At 39.2% G+C, this 21103-nt stretch overlaps 1 protein-coding gene across 1 annotated transcript in view; it reads left to right on the forward strand.

Annotated features, from left to right (window-relative positions):
* PHF1 (PHD finger protein 1) overlaps positions 1-21103 on the forward strand; it is a 2051426-nt gene that overhangs the window by 1862841 nt on the left and 167482 nt on the right. The gene's annotated exons all lie outside the window — the stretch shown is intronic.

Here is a 21103-nt window from a genome sequence, read left to right on the forward strand (position 1 = left end):
CAGTATACTAAGCAGATGTTGAGCAGTGCAACAGAAATGGAATTCAAGTGTATTGCAAAATATTGAACTGTGGCAGTGAATGCATACGAGCCAAAGCTTATACCTGTGAAAGGCTATGTCTCAATCCTTGTTTCAGATTTTATATGATGCTACAAAATGCAGTCTATATTTATCATTCTACCCTCAGGAATTTAATTGCTGCAACCACCTTAGCTGCATGAAAGCATGGCATTGTATTCATATTTTATGAATGCAGATATTTTTTCTGGTGAAGTATTTTAGGATGTTTTACTTGTGACATAATGAGAATTTAGCATTTGTATATTCTAGACATTAAGGTCACCCAGTCTTGCAAGCACTGGCCACATCTCTTCCAGGTGGAAACTGGGTATAATGTCAGTCTGTGACAACAAAGGTCTCTGTAATGCTGGATATGTTCGCTATGTTTAAGTGACCATTTCTCAGTTCCTCTAAGTTAATTTAGAATAAAATTATTGAGGGTCTTCTAATAAGATACTTGGATCCAAAAAATACACAAATTGTCCTAGTGGAATCTTCCTCTATCCGGCAGTATACCACTTTGGATTGTTCTCCCAACAAATGTTATTAATAATCATTCTCTAGGGATGTTGTAGCTCCCCTTTACTTTGTTGCATCTCCTGGCCTCAAAATTATACCTACATTGTACATACTTCTGATTTTATTTTGTGAACAGCATTAAAAAATAGTTATAGTACCATATTTTAACTTACTACTCTTGCACAGACACACACACTTCACCCCCATAAGCCATATATTTCTATTCAACAGTGATCGCCCTTTGTTTTCACAAATAGTATATCCAGTCACCCCTGCTTCATAAAGGTGCCCACCTTATCTTTACACTTCTGATGATAGGTTATATAGAAAGATAAAGAAGTGAGCACAGTAATATATTTTACCTGTTTTTCTTGGACATGTATACACACCCCTCGCCTCAAAGTACTCATGTCAATGATTGTATTACATGAGTCAGTTAACTGCCCTTTGCTTTCATACAAAACCTGCTCCAAAACAAGATAGCCACTTTTTGTGCACATTTCTGATGTGTGACTGTGAAGTAAGTGAAAGGCATTGTGGTGTCTGTAATGAATTTAAACTTGTTGTTTGTAGACAAGTACACCGACCTTAGATTAGCTAGCTCATATCACTGTTCTACTTTCACACATGCCCTGCTTCCCTCTCTCCCCCAGACGATATCCACCTTGTGCACCCCTGTGTTCACTGCAATAAATTGTTCCCACCTTAGTCCTTAGCCAGAACAATAATTCTTTTATTGTGCTCTTCCTAGCTGTCCTTTGATTTCATCCACAGACTGTCTCCCCAAGTGGGATAATAAAAATAATGACTTTGTCAGTTCTGGGTTAAATTTCCCCTTTGTTTTTAATGGAAAGCTGTAGGATAATTACTTGGCCAATATAGTTACTCTTTACACACACACACACACACACACACACACACACACACACACACACACACACACACATACACATACACATACATCACGCATATATCATTTATATATTTTATTGATCTTAAGTATCTTCTGTGTGTTACTGTAAGGATGGGTGAACTTGGATCTTATTTCAGCCACTCCAGACTTTAGGATCCAAAGCTCAAGCTCCAACTTTTACCCATAATTCCCTCCTGTCCCCAACATTACCTCAGCCCTTTTTCGCCTTTCATAGAGTACAGACATGGTTCCATTTGCTCAGGCTCACTTCAGCGAAGTTTTTTTGTTTTATATGTATTATATATTTTTCTGTTCTTGTCTTTCCTTCTTAATTATTAGGTGTGTACTAGACTAATGGACCTGGGGCCTTTACAAGCTTAGCCCATAGAAGTGCCCTGGCATTGTGCCGCAAAACCTTAGTTCCCAGTGCTTCTATCAAGTACAACCACTGGAGTGATCCCTGGGGTGAACTTTCTATTTCCCATCCACTCACCAAGATTTGCTTGAAGAGGGCCAGTGAGGTGCTCTGCTTGACATGTATGGGAAGTCTATTCCAGAGCATGGGTAGTCTCTGGTTTATGAACCTTTCCCTCCAGCATGTTCTGTTGATTGTGGTAATGAGGTTGAGATCTCTGGAGTGTGTGGTGCAGAGGGATTTCTTTAGATGTAGCATTTCTAACAGAGCTGGGTCAGACATGGCTTTGTAAGTTAAGCAGAGATGGTCTGTTAGTAGACGATATGAGACAGAGAATAGCTGGAGTTTTTTGAGTCTGTCCATGTAAGACATGTATTTAAAGCCTAGGATCCTCTTTGTGAGGTACTTTTGTGGGCTGTCTAGCTGTTGCAGGTGTCTAGTGAGGTACATGCCAAATGGGGCATTATACTCTATGACTGGCCTAATGAGGGAAGAGCAGATAGAAATGATGATCTCTTTCTTCCTGGATCCAAAACCCTTAGTAATGAGAAGTGCCACATAGAAAGACATTCTGACCACAGTGGCATTGTGGTGGTCGAAGGAGAGGTTGCTGTCAACCTGTGTCCCCAGATCTCTTATAACGCATTCAGTGTTCACTGGGCTCCCATTGATGTGGTAATTAGTGGGAACTGAGTTTTCCCCAAAGGGGATGACGACGCATTTTTTGGCATTAAGCTTAAGGCCATGGTTTCGACACCAGTCATTGGTCTCAGTGAGGCCTTTCTGTAGGATGTTTGCATCACTTGGGGAGTTAATAATGGCTCCCAGCTTGCAGTCGTCTGCGAATTTGGTCAGCCAGAGTCCCTCCGTGTTGGGCTGGACTTCTGAGAAGTAGATGTCAAACAGGAGAGGACCCAGGACTGATCCCTGTGGGATGCCACTTGCGACTGGTCAGCAGTTTGACTTGGAGTCAGCTACTTTCACACTGTGGGTTCTATCTTGAGCCAATTTGCAACCCACCTAATGATATAGGGGGTTGATGCCAAGTTTGCTGAGTTTATTAATAATTCCTGAGTGAGGAATGGTATCAGATGCCTTGGCCAGATTGAGGTAGGCTGTATGAACTGCCTTACCTTCATCCACCGCTCTGGTGACTGACTCAAAGAAGTCAACCAGGTTGAGCAGGCATGGTCTACCTTTCACAAAACCAAATGTCGTGGGATCCAGAGATTGGAGATTCCCTATATCCTTGTTAATTAGGTCCATAATGATGCACTCCATAGCCTTACATGTCAGACTTGTCAGGCTAATGGGGTGATAATTTCCAGGGTCTGTAGTCACTCCTCCTTTATGAAGAGGGATGACTCTAGCAGTGCGCCATTCGGTAGGGACAAAGCCTGAGGTGAGCCTGGGAGTGAACAGAGCACACGGATGTGGTGTCAGTTCACATAGTTCACTTTGTAATTCATGTAGAACACAGCCAGAGATATTGCTGGGTCCCATGGAAGCTGTATTCTTGGCCTTAGACAATGCAGCTTTAACCTGTGCTGCAGTAATGTTGGGTGCCTGGCATTCTTCCGGTATTGAGATTGGTCCTTTGGGGGGGGGGTAAAGTTGGCACTGAATCTGTTGGCCAGTATGTTGGCAATATCTGTTGGCTCAGTGTAGGAGGTACCACTGTGCAGTAACTCAGAGCAAATCTGGGTATTGCCATGGAGATTCTTGATATAACTATGGAAGGCTTTGTGATTGTTTTTAGTGTCTGCCCCATTTCTGTCTTCATAGCTGGCTTTGGAGGTTTTGGTGGGGGATCTCAACTTTTTGTTGAGGCTAATAAGGGAATTTTTTGCAGTCTTGGATCTTCACCTTTTTCTGCAACAGTTTCTTCCTTCTGTTGTAGAGTTTATTAATGGCAGGGGACCACCAAACTGGCTTCTTTTTTTTTGGAAGACAGCATCTTGGTTCTGTTGGGTATGGCTAGTTCCATGCACTTATGTACATGTGCGTACAGTGCATTGGTGTATGATTCGGCAGTCGTGCATCTATTTTCCATTGGCATGGGTGCTGTGAAGTTAGCCACCTCTGTTTTTAGGAGTCCAAAGTCAGCTTTGGAGAAGTTTTTCATGGTGGATACCTTTGCGGGGAGTGTGGGTGAGATGTGGATTTCCATGGTGATTAGTTTGTGGTAGGATATAACCAGGGAGGAACTGACTATTGGTGTAGAGCAGTGGTTGCCAGTGTTAGTGATAACCAGGTCAAGGATATTGCTTCCTCTAGTGGGGATAAGAATGAGCTGGTCCAGGGCACTGGAATTGATGAATTCCAGGAATCGCTGGGCCAGTGCGTTGGTGCATGAGTAGTTTTCCCAGCTGATGGAGGGGTAGTTGAAGTCACCTATTATGAGAGTGTTGGGTTGAATCTTAATAGTTTCCAAGGTGCTTAGGAATGTGGAGTGAGAGTGTTGGGACATGGTTGGGAACCTATAGTAGGGTATGACCTGAATCGCTGTCTTACCCAATGTTAGTTGTACCTGGAGTATCTCAGATGCATTATGCTGGGCTACTAGTCTGGAGGTGTGCATATCCTTTACGAATATGGAGACACTACTGCCTTTGGAGCTTCGGTCCATGTTCTGGGGCCGAAAGGTGTGGAATGAGTTATAGCCTGGTAGCGCAGGGGTGATTTCTGCTGATTTAAACCAGGTCTCCGTTACAGCACAAATGTCGATGTTCGCCATTTTGAGGAGTGCTTAGGTGAGTGCATCTTGAGATTTAAACTTCTAGCATTGAGCAGCATGACCTTCAGACTGCATTTATTTATAGCTGTTATGGTGGTAATTTGGTCTTTGGAGCACCACCTAAAAAAGACAATATAGGGGTGGCAAGAGCCTTAGCCAGTACCCAGAAACCCAGGGGTGACAGATGCAGGCCAGCTCTGGCAAAGCATCGAGGTCTGTCAATCATGTCATCCCAAGCAGACAGATACTGGATCCCCTTAGAATAACACCAGAAACTTAGCCAATTGTTGAAGTCAATCATTTTCTGTTTGTACTGTGGAATCATTCTGGGCGATGGTAGGATGCAGCTCAGGGCTAGGGCCATACCTGTCTGGGCCACATGAACATAGAGCTCCACAGTGTCTCTTTTCATGTAGTCCAGGGAGGTGCATCTCAGGTCATTCACACCCACATGGACAATGACAGAGTCATACTTGTACTTGTTGTGGAGTAACCTGAGTGCGTGTGTTATCCGTCAGATTCTGGCACCTGATAGACAGCTGACTGTTACCTTCTCCTTATTCAACCTAGTGAGTGCGACATCAGTGTGCCTCACTATTGAGTCCCCTATGATTATTGTACTGGGCAAGCTGTTTTGCCTTAGTGGTTTAGGTTGAGGGGCACACTCTATAGGTGAGCTATGTGTCTTGTGGTGTGTGCTGTGTTGTGGTGGTCAAGTGCATTTCTGCTTTGTAGGTATCTGCTGTTTGGATAGATTTCTATTGCGAGCCTCCATGAAGGTGGGTGTGTTGTTTGTGTTTTTATGTGAGGGCTGTGATGGTGGGTGTTCTGGAGGGCTATGTGTTCCATGTGGTGTGGTGCAGGTGTTTACCTTCTCCTCTTGACCAGCTATTCTGGTCTTGGCTGGAGAGTGCATGGCTTCCAATTTGGAGATATAGATGCATCTCTCACAAGTCTGAGTGTTGGGAGGTAAGAGGAGAGGGTTGTCTTTGCACATGAGGCAGTTGCTACACTGCCTCAGAATGCCCAAGTTCACCAGGTTAATAGGACAAAGCAAAGTAAACTGACCTTTAGACATGCCAGGAGGGATGGTCATCATTACCAAGTACTGGAGGTATTTCCTTATCGAATGTCTAGTGCTGATAGCACTGATGTGTACTACAGTAATTGCTACAAAAAGCTTGATGAAGTGCTGGTGAATAAGTTAACTAAAGTGCAAGAAAGAAGAGAAGGTTGAAAGGGATAGAAAAAACTGTCCAAACGGCCAATAAACTACAATTTCAGAGCCAGAAACCACTCCTCTTGTGGTTGATAGGCTACCTAGTGCTTACCACTCCCACTAATAAGCTGGAAGGCTTCCCTCTAACACAGAAGGGTCTGGGGAACTCAGAAACCTACAAAACAATTCTGGATACAGCAGATCTGTGTCTGGACTACTCTAGTAACAGGAAAAGTGGAAAACAAGCTTAAAACTTTTTTTTTCCAGAAAAAACAGTTAACGTATAGCTGGAATACCTCAAAAAGGATTTAAAGCTATGCAGCTAAAGCTCTGGATACTGCAGACCTGTATTGAGACTATGCTACTCAGTTTTAAGGTTAAGAACTCAGTAAGAAAAAACTCACAGTGAAGCACAGATTAATCACTTATAGTCAAAAGAATAGCACTTGCAGTATGAAAAAATACAGTTAAACAGCAACGAAATGCAGTAAAATGCAGTTAAACAGCAATGAATTGCAGTAGATAGCAATGAAATATAGTTAATCAGTAGATTGCGTTGAAACAATAGCTCATAAATCACAACAGTAACAGACAGCACTAATAAAGCAGTGATTCAGTAGAACACTGTCATCAATTTAGCGAGGCAACCAAGCAGTAATAAATATGGCAAACAGCAAAATGAAGTAGAAAGAGGTACAGTTTTTTTTTTACAGTAGAAAGTGAAGAGACAGAAAATAATGAGATAATTCAAGGTTCAGAAGCTAAAGGGGTAGGACTTTGCTAAGTTCTCACTATAGTAGTAGAATGAGCTGATATAATTTGACTGGGGGAATTATCCAGTATCAACTTTATACCAGAGGTGGGCAACAAAGACTTAAGACCACCAGAACAACTGGGCAGATGGTTGGGAAAAACAGTTGTACAGATTACAGAGATATGTATTAATCAGAAGTGCAGAAGACAATTGAAAATAAACACTTGTCTTTTTCAAATATCACAGCAGGGCATATCACAGTGGGTAGTTGTAGTGTCTGTTATTACTCTAATTTTATGGGATTATTATTATTAATGTTACTATTATTATTACTGGTATTATTACTTTTGTTGTTGTTTTGGTAATAGTGTTTCCTTCTTTGAGTAGTGCCAAGAAAGAATCGGGTTTCATGACATATGGACACAAGATTCCCAAATTGAATGCTCATCTGAAATTGTGTATTAATGAAGACAGTGCTATTTGTACTGTATTTGGTCAGCAGGCCATTAACAAATGTTGGAACAACTTGGTTTTGAAGGGAGTTCTCCCAAACCCAACAGGAGGCTCATCCCAGTAATCACCTTCTGTTTCTGTAGACTCTGCATTTGCCAAGAAGTTCTCAGACAGGCAGATGGACATAAAGGGGAGAAGAGTAGTGGCGATCCAAGGGAAAAGGGCAAAGAGGTTAGGAAGCATTCCCTCAACTGCTCCTCAGTGGATTATTTGGCTCTGATCACTAAACTTTCAAAACAATCAGATGTGACTTCTTCATCGCATTTGTAGTCATAGGTCCTGAACTCCATCTCTGCGGAAGCCAAGATTTTCTCCAGAGCCAGTCTCCCATGGACTGCATTCCCTTTCTTGCAGGAGTGACCTTTACACAGATCTTCCATACCTCCTTTGACTTCTTCCATTAGATCAGTCTGGTCTGCCAGAAGCTTGACAGAATCAGATGTAGATAGGATGATGAAGTTCCTTGGAATCCAAATTTATATATCAGCTCTCCCAACTCCAACTCCTTTCAGACCCATCAGCCTCGGTCCTTTACTTCTTTCTATGGATACTTCTATCTCAATCTGTCTTCCAGGTTCAGGGGCCTTCGATCCAAGCTTCATCCAAGGATTGTCCTCGTCAGATACAAAGACCTGGTCGTCATCCATTCCAATAACATCTGGTTCTGAGCACCTCTGATCCGGAGCATTCTCAGAGCCGAAGTGTCAGCATGGAATCCAAGGGTAGGGGATCAACTCCAAAGTTGTTAGAGCCTTCCCTTCTCTTCCTCTTGGAGCTTAGGAGCTAGATAGCTTGGCTTGGACATCTGCCTCAGAGCACAGCCAGGTTGGATACTGAGTCCCACCTGGTTTGGTACCTCAGCTTCTACTGGGATGGTTTTGGACTCTCCCTTGGCTTTTGAGGCAGTTGGGAATGCACTCTCCATTTCTGGTGGGTGGACTTACCTTATGCTGTCAGCTGTGCCTGTCCCCCAGTGAAAAGCCCTAGGTCCTGATCCTCCTCTTCCTATCCCAGCGAGACAGACATTTTCATCAAGCCTTGAGATGGTACTCATTCAGGCTCCCGCCAGTCTCCCAAGTCCTGTCCAGACCATCTAACTGCAGGGTTACTCAGAAACACGTGCAAGTGGGGGCATATCAACTCCCACAGGAGTGTCTTACAAAGACACTGATTTTGATGAAACACTTGAACTTGTGAGACAGAAAGGTGGTTGGTCCTCTGAAGCCCCTTCCCAAGAGGAATCAGTGTTTCTTAAGGCTTACAGGTCTGTCCTAGCTATTTCTTGGATGGTCCCTCCCATATATGAGATGGTCAACTTAATCAATGGCTGGCTGTGAAAGGAGCAGGATGTAGATGGTCCATTACCATATGAACCAGATATGTCCCTAGTTGCACACAAGGAGCAAAGGTCTAGCAGTTGATTCCTTGGTGGTAATGGCAACCACAAAGAAGGAGGAGGCTGAAGAGAGCTCTTCTGTTAGTCCCCCTAACAAGGGAATCCAGTTTATTGAACTGGTCTGGAAAGTGGTTCTACACTTCAGCTACCTTTGCTCTGAAGACAATGAATTACTTGGCACTTGTGACATGATTTCAGAAAGATTTGATCAAGAAGCCCTGCAAATCAGACTTCCAAGATGGCTGCACATTGAGTAACAGCTTAACTCTAGCTCTTCCAGTGTGAAAACAGAAACTCAGCAGAGAAGGCCAGTAGACTCTTGTGTTTATGGGTAAATATCAGTAACTGGCTATAAAGTGTGCTGCCTGAATGCCAGGAAAAAAGAAATACAGAGCACCTGGAAAAAAACCAGCTACAAAAAGTGAGAAAGAAGCAGTGACTGGGGAAAGTTCTGCAGCTGTTCAGCAAAAAGCAGGAAGATGTAAGACAGCTGCGCACAGACCTGTTTAAAATAAAAGAAACATTGATGGAGTATATTAACACAAACAACAAAAGGATGGAAAAAATGGAAGAAGCTTTAAACAGATATTCAGATGAGGTGGTAAAGCTGAAAGAATCAGAGGATGAAATGAAGAAGAGGCTGGCTGTATATGAGACTGCTCAGGAAAAGGTGTTTCAAAAAATAATAGAATTAGAGGACAGAAAACATAGGGAAACCCTGACATTTTCAGCTGTACCAGAGAAGCTGGAAAGAACAGACTGCATTAATTTTATGAAAGCTCAAATAAGCAGCTAGACTGTAATTCTATAGCAGGGGTTGTTAGTTGACGGGGCACATCGTGTGTATGCTCCAAACCTGGCTATGAGAAAGCAACCTAGACCTTTAATAGTAAATATGCAATCCTACCAGCAGATGGAGTTGATTCTTACAAAACTGTGGCAGAAAGTACAAAGTACTAAAATTAAGAGACAACAGAGTGTTTGTGGAGAATGCTTACTTGTACACCAGACAGAAGAGGAATACATTTATTTCACTGTTAGGGAATGTCGAGATACAGGTGTAAAATTCAAACTGTTGTACCCAGCTTTCTTGAAGGTATTCTTCTCTGGAAGAACAAAAATCATTTTTTGATGAAGTACATGCTGAAGAGGCAATACAGAAGTTTGTCCAACAAAAAGTGAGCTGTGAAACAGAAGGAGATTCTGCTTCTTGTTCTTCTGGTAATAAAGACCACAGAGAGACACTACTTGTGAAACCTTTTCCAGTGTTTCAACAGACGATGTTGGAGAGAAGGAAGGGACCACAAGAGTTGACTATAAGAATGGAGAGAATGTTGGAAATGAAGTGGAGACAAGGTTTAGGAGATGGACTTGAACAGTAATAAAACCAGTAACTTAATGTGGGATTACAATACAGTAATTGCATTTGTGAAATATGACAGAACAAGAAAATCTGCAAATATTGGCCTTTTTCAGAATCTGTTGGACTTGTGGGGGACTCTAAAGTATATGCCCTACTTCATGTCATTAATGTTCGGATAAATGCTTTGTTGAGGGTATGAGATGGGAGAAAGTTTACTGTAAGTAAAGAAAACATTTTTTTTCTTAGTAGTACTATTTTTGTAGTGCATGATTTTCTCTGCATCCTGTAAAGTAAACTTTTCTCAGTTATTTTTAAGCATAATGGGGACTATAGATAGATGCTGCTGTTCTTTTTTCCCTTCTTTTCCCCTTCCCTCTTTCTTCTTCTTCTGTTTTAAGAGATGTAGGTACTACAGTGTAAAAAAGCCTGGTTAAAATGGCATGACAAAAGAAAAAAACTAATGTCCTTTTTCTCATTCTTGTATGGGGGAATGACTTGATTAGGATTCTTAGATTGATTTAGTAACAAGTTTTAAGAGAAAGTGAGTAAATAAAAAAGAATATTGAATATTATGAGGCTTTTTTCTAGTAAATGAATGTATGCTTATTAGCAGTTCTGTATCTGGCCTTGTGTCCATGGAGACAGTCTTATAAATAGAAATTTACTGTCTGGTTCTCATGTCTCCATGGAGACAATCTGATAAAGAGAAATTGGCTACAGTGTGGTGGTGACTGATTGGCTGGGTAAAAAAGAAAAGAGAAACTGGATAGGAGATAATGTCAACAAAAGGACTTGTTATTGAAAATGTTAAACAGTTTTTGAAAGTAGTAGTTACTGAATGTTATGGTAACTTTATTGTTAATTTATCTTGTGTTGTACTAAGTGATATAGAATTGTCTGTTTTTAAGTGTGGTCGTAAATTTGTGCCAAGTGCTACCAAGAAAACATATTTTGCAAATAGAAGTGAAATATTACACTTGTTAGAATTTTTTAATTTAGAAAAGAATTACCCCAATGTTTGTGCTGATGATATGGGAGGGGAAAGTGATGAAGGGGGCATGTTTTTTTTTCTTGTAACTCTTCATTTGATAGCTTTTATTATGTTAATGATGCCAATGCATACTGCTTATTAGATACTTCAAATGTTCCTTGTAAAAATAAATGTATCCCTCCCTTTGTGCATGAAGGGATACACCAGTTTGCTTCAATGGTGAATTCTGCTGTAGATGATGCTTTTTATGATTTCTTAAGAAACAACTGGAAAGTGTGTTTTAATTTAACTAAACAAGAATGGGAAGCCCTGAAAAAAATTGGGTAAAAAACAAGAACTAGTAATTAAACCTTTGGATAAGGCCCACAGAATAGTGGTTTTACATTTTTTCACAATATTTGAAAATATGTACGGAGCACTTATCTGATGAAAAGTTTATAAACTCTCCAGTCTTGCAGAATATCATGAGGCTATTAACAATTTTCAGCAGTTGTTAGGGAGAGGATATAAGTTAGATTATCTATCTAAACAGGATGTTGAAGTAAAATTAAATGTGGAAGGTTGTATGCTGGCTAGATTTTATTGTCTACCTAAAATTCATAAAACTTTAATTTCCCCATCAGGTCAACCTATAGTCACAGCAGATAAATATTTTTTACACAATATTGGGGTTATGCTACATGCCCTTTTAGCTAAGTTTGTGGTTAAGCTGGATTTGTATATTAAAAATGTATTTGATTTTTTTGGAAAAGATTAAATCAACAGCATTGGGCAAAGATTTTTATTGGATAACTATTGATGTGAAAAGTTTATATACAAATATTAAACATTATGTGGGCCTAGAGGCCTTAAAGTTTTTCTTAAGTGATAGTCAGTTGGCTAATTATGTTATTGATTTGGTGTATTTTAGTTTAGTTAATATTTTTTTTTTGAATTTAATAAAATTATTTATCAGCAAGTTCAGAGTACAGCTATAGGGGCTCCATTTGCCCCCATGTATGCAAATTTGGTCATAGGCCTCTTCGAGGTTGAATTTTTGCATAAATTAGATTTTTTAAAAACTATGTTGTTTATTATTACAGACTTATTAATGATTTGATTTTATGTGTAGGGGAGGTAAACTACTAGTGAAAATGTGTATGATTTGGATAGGATCTGTTTTAATTTGAAGTTTGATGGCTTGCAGAGTGGAAAAATTGTTGCATTTTTGGATAATGGTATTAGAGGGCCATGACAATGGTCATATAAGTACTAGAGTTCATAGGAACTTCAGTGATGGAGGTCATTTATTGGATGCTAAAAGTTGCCATCCTCCCCATCTACTGAATCCTTTGCCATATGGAGAAATTGTACAAATGACTATGTTGTGTAATGATGTGAATGTTATGGAACAATAAATTATTTGTACTTGCATTATGTTTAAACAGAGAGGTTATAGTGAGGGACTTATTAGTGCTCTTGTGAAGGCATTTAATATAGAATATCTGTATGGGAAGGATGAAAATATTGTAATAAAAGATGGTGATATTAGTCTAGTTAGTTATGGCCCTAGGGATGGAAAAAAGATCTATTTTGTAACCATGTTTAATATATTGACTCAGGATATAGTTGACATTATTAACTATTTTTGACCATTCCTTTTGAAAGGGAAAGGTAATGTTAAGAATTTTTGTAGAACCCTGTTAGTGTCCCTTAAGAAGGGATGCATTGTGAAAGACATAGTGGTCCATAGTAAATTTTGTGTACCTAAATTGGATTGGGTTAAAGATGTTTCTGTTTTGGGTACTTGGGCCTGTGGAAGTTGCTGTATATGTCATTATGTGGTTAAGTCTTTTGATAATAATAATGATGTTAGATGTAATCCAGTAGCACAATATACATGTAATACTGGTGGGGTGATGTATGCCTTGAGGTGTTCCTGTGGTCTTTTCTGTATAGGAGAGACTATGAGATCTTTTAGAATAAGACTACAGGAACAAATAAACAATAAGAAGAATAAATATGAAAGGCCCTTGGCAGTTCATTATAATACTGTTTATGGGGGACTTTATTCTGATCTGAAGGGCTGTATATTTATTTATTTATTTATTTATATTTGTTGACCGGGAGTGTCCGACTGGACGTAGGTCCATTTTCAGTGGAGGCCCAGGGAGAAAAGTTCCACAGTTAAAATAAACAGACAGTAGTTACATTGGATTACATAGCGATTAACAATTTACATAGCAATTACTTACAACATATTTACAGATGAAGAACATAGTACATCAGTAGACAACTAGAATCTTTATCTGTGAAGTACATAACAGACATTAACAAATGTTACAAGAAGAAGTTTTTGCTGTATAATATGTACTGGCTTATGAGCATCTGAGCTTGCTATAATCAAGGTAGTTAGTGGAGTGGAAAGAAAGGTAGTGGTTGGATGGGGAGGGTGATATTAGAGTGGGAGTTGCAAGGGCATAGCCAGCATGTTTTTAGGTGCGCTTTTAGTAAAGTTTTGAAGTGGGTGCATGATGATATGGAGGTAATTGTGGGTGGGAGGGAGTTCCATAATTTGGCTATGGTGCAAGAGAATAGTGCTTCACCAGCAGTTATTGGCTTTAGTGATCTGCAAGTGATTTTTGTTGCTGGATCTTAGTGGTCTGGTGGTGCGATAGGGTTGGAGTAGATTCTGGAGGGATGGGACATTTAGTGGATGATTTACTAGTTTGTGGGCGAGTGAGAGTTGATACCATTGAAGGAGGTGAGGGAGTTCAAGCCAGCCCAGTTCAGCAAGTGAGAGACAGTGGTGACTACGGTAGGATGCCCCTGTGGCGAATTTGGCGATTTTGTTGTAGCAGGTCTCTAGCTTGTTTAGATTGCATTGCCTTAGGTTGGTATATATTGGACAGGCATAAAATAGGGTGGAGATAAGGTGGGAATTTGCTACTGCAATCTTTGCTGCTTTAGTGAGAAGTTGCTTATTTCTGTATAGCGCTCCTAGTTTTTTGTGGACTTTTTTATGGTTATGGATATGTGAATGTCAAATTTTAGTTTGTCTATTTCCACTCCTAGCAATTTGGTGTGTTCAGTTGGGTATATAGTGGTGTTGTCTTTTGCTGTGATGTTAAAGTGAGAGTTGTTTTGAGTATGTTTGGTGGGTTGGAAGATGAGTAGTTTAGTTTTGTTTGGGTTGAGTATTAATTGGGCATCGGATAACCAAGTTTCAACAGAGGAAAAGGCTTCCTGTGTGACTTTTTGCAGTTTGGGTAGGGACTGGGCTGAGCAGATGATGGTTGAGTCATCTGCGTATTGTATGAGTGTGCCATGTTTGGTGGCAGAGGCTAGATTATTGGTGAAAACAGAGAAGAGTAGGGGTCCAAGGATGTATCCTTGGGGGAACCCCTATGGAGACAGGTAGTTGGGGAGATATGTCATTCTGCCATACAATGGATTGTTGGCGGTCAGACAGGTAACTCTGAAACCAGTTGGTGGCTGATTGTGAGAAGGATAGGTTATTGAGGACAGAGATAAGTTGTTTGTGTGGGACCATGTCAAATGCTTTAGATAGATCTAGGAAAGTAGCAAAGGAGAGATAGCCATTGTTTTTATGCTGAAGGATAGTGTTAGTAAAGGAGAGTAAGGCAGTGGTGGTGCTATGGTTTGGTCAGAAACCATGCTGAGTATTGAAAAGGAGGTTGTTAGTAAGGAAGTAGTCTGAGACCTGAGAGTGTATGCACCTCTCTAGTATTTTGGAGAGTGGAGAGAGAATAGCTATGGGGCGGTAATTGGTTAGTTCTGTGGAGGGTCCGCTTTTGTGGAGGGGAATTATATGTGATACTTTCCACAGTGTGGGAACATAACTTTCTGACAGAGATCGGTTAATCAAGATGGATACTGGGTAGGCCAGAGCTTCAGCTGCGATTTGTAGATAGTCACTTGGGAGATTGTCTGCTGCTAATCTGATGGGCTTAAGTTTAGTTAAGAATTTTTTTATGTTGGAGGTAGGTACAGGAGAAAAAGAGAAGGCAGTGGGGAGATTACTAGTTGAAGGTGTGGGTTGGAGGGGAGGGGGTTTGTGTTGTTTAGCTAGTGATAATATAGTTTGTGTGAAGTGTGTGTTGAATGAGGTAGCAATATTTTCTGAGGAGTGAGGGATGTTAGGAGGAGGGGTACTGACTTTACCTGGGTGGAGGCTGGAGTTTATGGAGGACCAGAATTGTTTGGGGCTGTGTTGGGAGGAGTCTAAGGCAGACTGGTAGTATTGGAATTTGTCCTGTTTTATTAGCTTTTTGACTCTATTGTGTAGTTCTAGGAATTTCTGTCTAGTTGAAGGGGTTTTGTGCCAGTGCTCCCAGGCTTTATCCCTGTTTTTCATTTCTGACTTAGTGGTTTTCTGTAGCCATGGGGAGAGTTGTGCTTTGATTTTGGAAAGTCTTATGGGGGCATGGTAATTAAGATGCTCAGGAAGGTAGTATTAAAAAATTCAACTGCGTCATCAAGGCTGAGGTACTTTAGAGGATGCCAATTACATTCTTTGAGGGATGAGATGAATGTGAGTGGGTTAAAGTTTAGTTTTTTACGTATTTGACGGTAGATGACAGGTTTAGCTTGGTTTAGGTATTTTTTGAGTAGGAATGTTGGGGAGTGGTCACTGAGGCTATCTGATAAGCAGCCTGTTATATATGACTGGGGGCTCTTACTGACTAGTATCCAGTCCAGGGTAGTGTGCTTGCTGGAGTTTTTATTTATCCTAGTTGGCGACTGGACTAGTTGGGTGAAGCCATGAAGGTTTACATGCTGGGTTGGATGGTTGCCAGAACAGGATTGCCAGTCAATATTGAAATCACCTAAAATTATAGTTTCTTGGGGGAGATGGTGGGTAGACCAGCTGAGGAGGTTTTCTAGTGGAGGGATATTGGAAATTGTTATAGCTGAAAATGTTTCTCTCCTAAAAAATAAACTACTGTTTGAGAAAACTGTTTTTATTTTGAAATATGATACACTGACACCTGCTGGTTTGAATAAAAAATGTTGCTGGAAAGCTCTTTTGTAGATAGGTAGATGTTTATTGGTTATTTCATTGGTGTTAATTGTTTTTAATATTTACTGATGTGTGTAACTTTTAGTTATGTACTCACCATAACTTCAGATGTTTGGGATCCATCTCGCCTACATTCTGAATGATGGGTTCGGAGCCGATCCCTCGGCTCCGACTCATTTTAACTTATGCCAAGGGCCGAAGTCTCTTATTGCTACTATATCCCATATCCCAAGGATGCCACTACACCCAGATCTAGTAGTTTGTCATCACATGCACAACGCATACCCTGCTTATAACTATGTTTTATTAACTCCGAGAAGGCAGTTTGGCCGAGGCACTAGAGAGATGTTGGATTGTTATTTATAATAAATTTGCTGTGTGAATTCTATTTGGACTGTGTGAACTCTACTTTGACTGTTATCTTTTATCACTGGCTTTGTTGTGGATATCTATTTTGTTTTGGCTTTGTGGTTCTTAGGAAATAATGTTCTCTGAAAGCATTCAGGGGTTTTCCCAGCTGGTAGAGCTATGAAGGTAAGACAAAACCAGTTAGCAGTTAGTAGAAGCACATGCGTCTTAGTATGGACAGCATTTCTTTTAGGTTAACTCAAGTCTGTGAGTGTGGTTGTCAGTTTGGGACATTTGTTCCTATTAAGAGGGTGAGACTTCAATATTTGAAGATGTACATAGTTTTGTGTTTTTATTAAATTAATAGGTTTTACGAGGTTATTTGGGTTTGTTTTTTTTATTTGAGGGCTTTTCAATAAAACAAAAGTTTTGTAATATGTGACATAGGCTCAAATGGATATGACAAAAAACAACTATATAAAAGTTCAACCTGCCATACGGTGCATGCATTTAACATAAAATCTGGAATTAGACATTTAATAAAAAAAGGTGTTATACGTAAAAGGTGAGAATAATAACTTTAAATACAGTGATGCTTTCTGTAATATCTTTAAGTGTCAATGGTCTCGCAGATAAATACAAAAAACAAAGAATAGTGAACTGTATTAAAACATGTAGAGTACAAATAGCTATGTTACAGGAGATACACTTGGAAAGAACTGAATATGTGAATTTGATAAAGGTTTCCAGGATGATTATTCAGTGGAATATCTGGGACAAAGGAAAAGAGGAGTATTTCAATTAACTGCAAGAGGAGCTCCAGTAATGATAGAAGAGGATAAAAAAGATAATGGCAGATTTGTAGTACTAAGGGGCTATTGGCAAGAGAGGATTATTACACTGGTATGTATTTATATTCCACCTAAAATTGCTATAATGGAGCTAAAGAAAATTCTGGGAGAAATAATCAGTTTTCAGCAAGGACTATTACTTATAGGTGGGGACTGGAATTTGATTTGCAGCAGTGAAGATGTGTCTGGGGGCCCCAGAAGGGGAAAGTATAACAAAGGAGGGTAGATCTTTGAAGAAATGTTTGAAAATATTTGGCATGGAAGATGTGAATTCTGTAACAGGAGTCCACAGTGAATTTACATATTATTCCCCAAGATATAAAACTGGGCTAGGCTAGACAGAATTTACATTTCACAGGAACATGTGCATTTAATTGAAGGCCTTGATGCACATCCAATAACTATTTCAGATCATGTGCCAGTAATAACTAAAATAAAAACACAGGGTAATGAAATAAATATGAGGCACTGGCATTTTCCCATCTATCTGTTGAAAAGAGAGGAATTTAAGGAATGGGTAGTTGAGAGTATTCAGGAGCTGTACAAGAGTATAGAAATTACTTCTGAAAATATAGCTAGGGAATGGGACAAAGTTAAGGTGGAGTTTAAAAATAGGGTGGAAATAAAGGAAAGGGAGCTTTAGGTAAGAAGTAACAAGAATTATTTAGAGGGACTGATAAATGTTAAAGCATTGCAGAATATGGGAATCTCACAGAACAAGAAGAGGATCATCTGCAGAATGCTAAGCAGAAAACACGGGATTACCTCAATAATATACTCGAGTTTAGAAAGATTGCTGTTAAGCAACTGCTTTTTGGTAGTAACACTAGAGCACAAAAACTTTTAGCACAATGACTCGGGTAACAGAAGGTAGAAAAGATTGTTGCCAAGTTTAGGGAGCCTATAACAAGGAAAGTAATGAGATCCTGTAGAGGTATTAAAAGTATTTTAGAAATTCTATGAAGGTCTGTATAAAGCAGAGGAATATGGAAATCAAGAAAAGATAGAAACGGAAATGTTTATGGAAGAATTAAATATGCCAAGGTTAAAGGTAGATGAAGCTCAACTGCTAACTATTAGGATAGGAGGAGATGAGATAAAAATAGTGATGTATAACCAATCTACAGGAAAGTCCTCAGGAATAGATGGCATTCCTGAGGAAGTTTGGAAGATAGGATGGAAACACTGATAAAGATCTGGAAAGTTTTGTTTAACAGTATTTTAACAGGAAGAGAAGTACCATCATCCTGGTAGCCGTAATACATGAGATACAGCTTTATACAGGCCCTTTTTAATACTAAGCCACAATTATAAAGTGTTCATGTCTATAATGGCTAAAAGAATGGCAAAAGTAATGCCAAAATTGATATGCATCAGTGTGGTTTTGTGGAGAGAAGGCAAACATTTGACATCATTAACACAACATTGAAGAAACATATGGATCAATGTGGACAACAACATTAACAGAACATTGATGATCCAGAGGGAAGCAGAATATAAGAAAATACCATTGTTGTTGTTGGTGGGTCTTGATGCAGAAAAAGCATTTGAAAGAGTAAGCTGGGACTTTATGAGCAGGGCAGTGGAAGCATTTGCATTTTCTGAAAAAAAAAATTATAAGGTTAATTAGGAAGATATATATGAAGGATCGGAGGCAAAAATTAAAGTGGGCGGGGTCCTCTCTGATAATTTCTGCTTGAGCAGAGGAACCAGGCAGGGGTGTCCCTCTTTTCCCTTTTTTATTTGCATTATATTTAGAACCATTGGCAAAGAAAATAAGGGACTCGGAAATTCAAGGATATAATTGGTGTTATAGTTAAGAAAAGCTGGCTATATTTGCAGGTGAAACGACTGAAGTGCCCTTGTAATATGTTTTATATTGGGGAAAGCAAGAGGGCTTTCAAGCTAGGATTGCAAGAACATGTAAGGAATATAAAAAAAATGGGAAACTTGAAAGCCCCCTTGCAATGCATTTTAAACAGTACCACAGATGGTATTCAGGGGGACTTCAGGGTGCAGTTTTAGAGAAGGCTATTCAACGAGATGAATATACAGAGGTTAAGAAAAAACTTCTGTATAAGGAAACTTTACTCATTCTTAAATATGATACCCTGACCCCTGCTGGTATAAATGTAGAATGTAATTGGAAGGTTTTGATTTCATTGTATATTCAAATGCAATTGTTTAATTGGTGTGATTAAATGCTTAAGTGAGGTAGATAAAATGTTTGTAATTGCGTGAGGTTTTAACTCTTTTGAAGGCATTTTGCCAAGGTGCTAGAGGTGTTTCAATAAATTTCCTACAGATTTTTTGAGTCACTGGACTTCGGTTGTTTTCACTGTTTTGTATCTAGTAGAGGTTTGTTTGGTATAGTAATGTCCAATGATCCGTTCTTGCACTTGACTGGACTTTTTAGGCAATATTTAAATGATTGTACACAAAGAATGATAGTATATGCAGTATATAGAATAGCAGTATGCTGTACAGATAGGAGAATGGGCTGTAGATTGTGATGTTGCAGTACATGGAAATGAGAGTTTGGCCAAACCTTGGGAAAGATTCCTTGAGGAAGAACGAAACAGGAGAATGATTAACCCATTTACTTCAGTAGGGCAGCATTCAAATGGGTTCCTGTCTTCCAAGATGCAAGAGCTGTGTGATAAATTGGAGCAGCTTATATGTAAGGAGATTTCTGTACACTTTAATCTTTTAAGCCTGCAACATTATTTAGAACTAGATATCACTCCTAGGGGTCTAAGGGCTTTCAGGAGTCCATCTATGCCCTTTGACCCCAATGATGAGAGTGATAAAAGATTCCAAATGAGATGGATGGCAGCAGCCCATTGTTGCTCAATGAACTGGATAAATATTTTGATAGAAAGGGACACATTAAAACAACATAAGCTTAAGGAGGAGATTTTGGCTGCCTTTGAATCCATTTCAGATTCTTTGAATGCCTCACGGCTAGAGTAATGTTTAACAGATATAAATGTTAAACTTTTGGATTTGGAGAAACAACTTTTGGAGAAAAAGTAAAACAAATTGCAAAGAGACTTGAAGGACTATAATAAATTCACAAGCGTGTTTTGATGGTATGGAAGGATCTACTGACTGGGAAAGCAACAATTCTTCAAATCCAGCTTAGGAACCCAGTTATATGCAGGAAATGTTTTGTAGAGGATGGAGAACAATGGATAATGGAAGGAAATGAGGGACGAATTCTAACGAACCTGGTAATTAATTTTCCAGGGAATGACAGTATCAGTAGCAACAAAAATATAAAAGAAGTAAATGGATTTAGTGATTGTAATAATTCAAATGTTGTTTGTAATAGCTGTTGTTTGCAGTATTCAGTTAATGAAGGATATGTAGTGAATTTATTAGGTTTTTGTGTTAAACGACAGTCAAATGACAGTTCTTAATTTCGGTTTAAAATTTATTCTAACAGTAATACCAAGATTGCACTTGCTTAAAACAGATGTTTTTTGTTTAATTGGAAAGTTGCATCTTTTCAATTTTTTTAAAAGTAATGACAATATAAATATTATGGAAAATTCATTTATACATGAGGAAGATAAAATGGAGGAAAGTTTTTATTCATGTGCTTCTGAACTGGAAAGAGATGTTGCAATTAATGCGTATTGTTTATTGGACACTAGTAGTGTGATATATAAAATAACCTTCATTCAGGATTCAGCAGTTTTCATTGATGATTAATTCTGCTGTGGAATCAATGTTCAGTGACGTTATGAAAAATAAAAATAAAAAACAATATAAAAATTAATAAAATCAGAATGGAGGGCCCTTCAAGATTTGATTAATAATGAGGAATTAATTTTTAAGCCTGCAGACAAGGGAATAAAAATAGTGGTGCTACATTTTCGGCAGTATTTAAAATTGTGCTATGATCATTTAAGAAATGGTGATGTGTATGGGAGAAGTAATATAGAGCAATACAAGGAAGCCCTGCTGAACTATCATGAATTATTGGGCAAGGGCTT

Source organism: Protopterus annectens, chromosome 9.part0 (genome assembly GCF_019279795.1).
Source record: "Protopterus annectens isolate FY-2018-M chromosome 9.part0, PAN1.0, whole genome shotgun sequence".
Taxonomy (NCBI): domain Eukaryota; kingdom Metazoa; phylum Chordata; order Ceratodontiformes; family Protopteridae; genus Protopterus; species Protopterus annectens.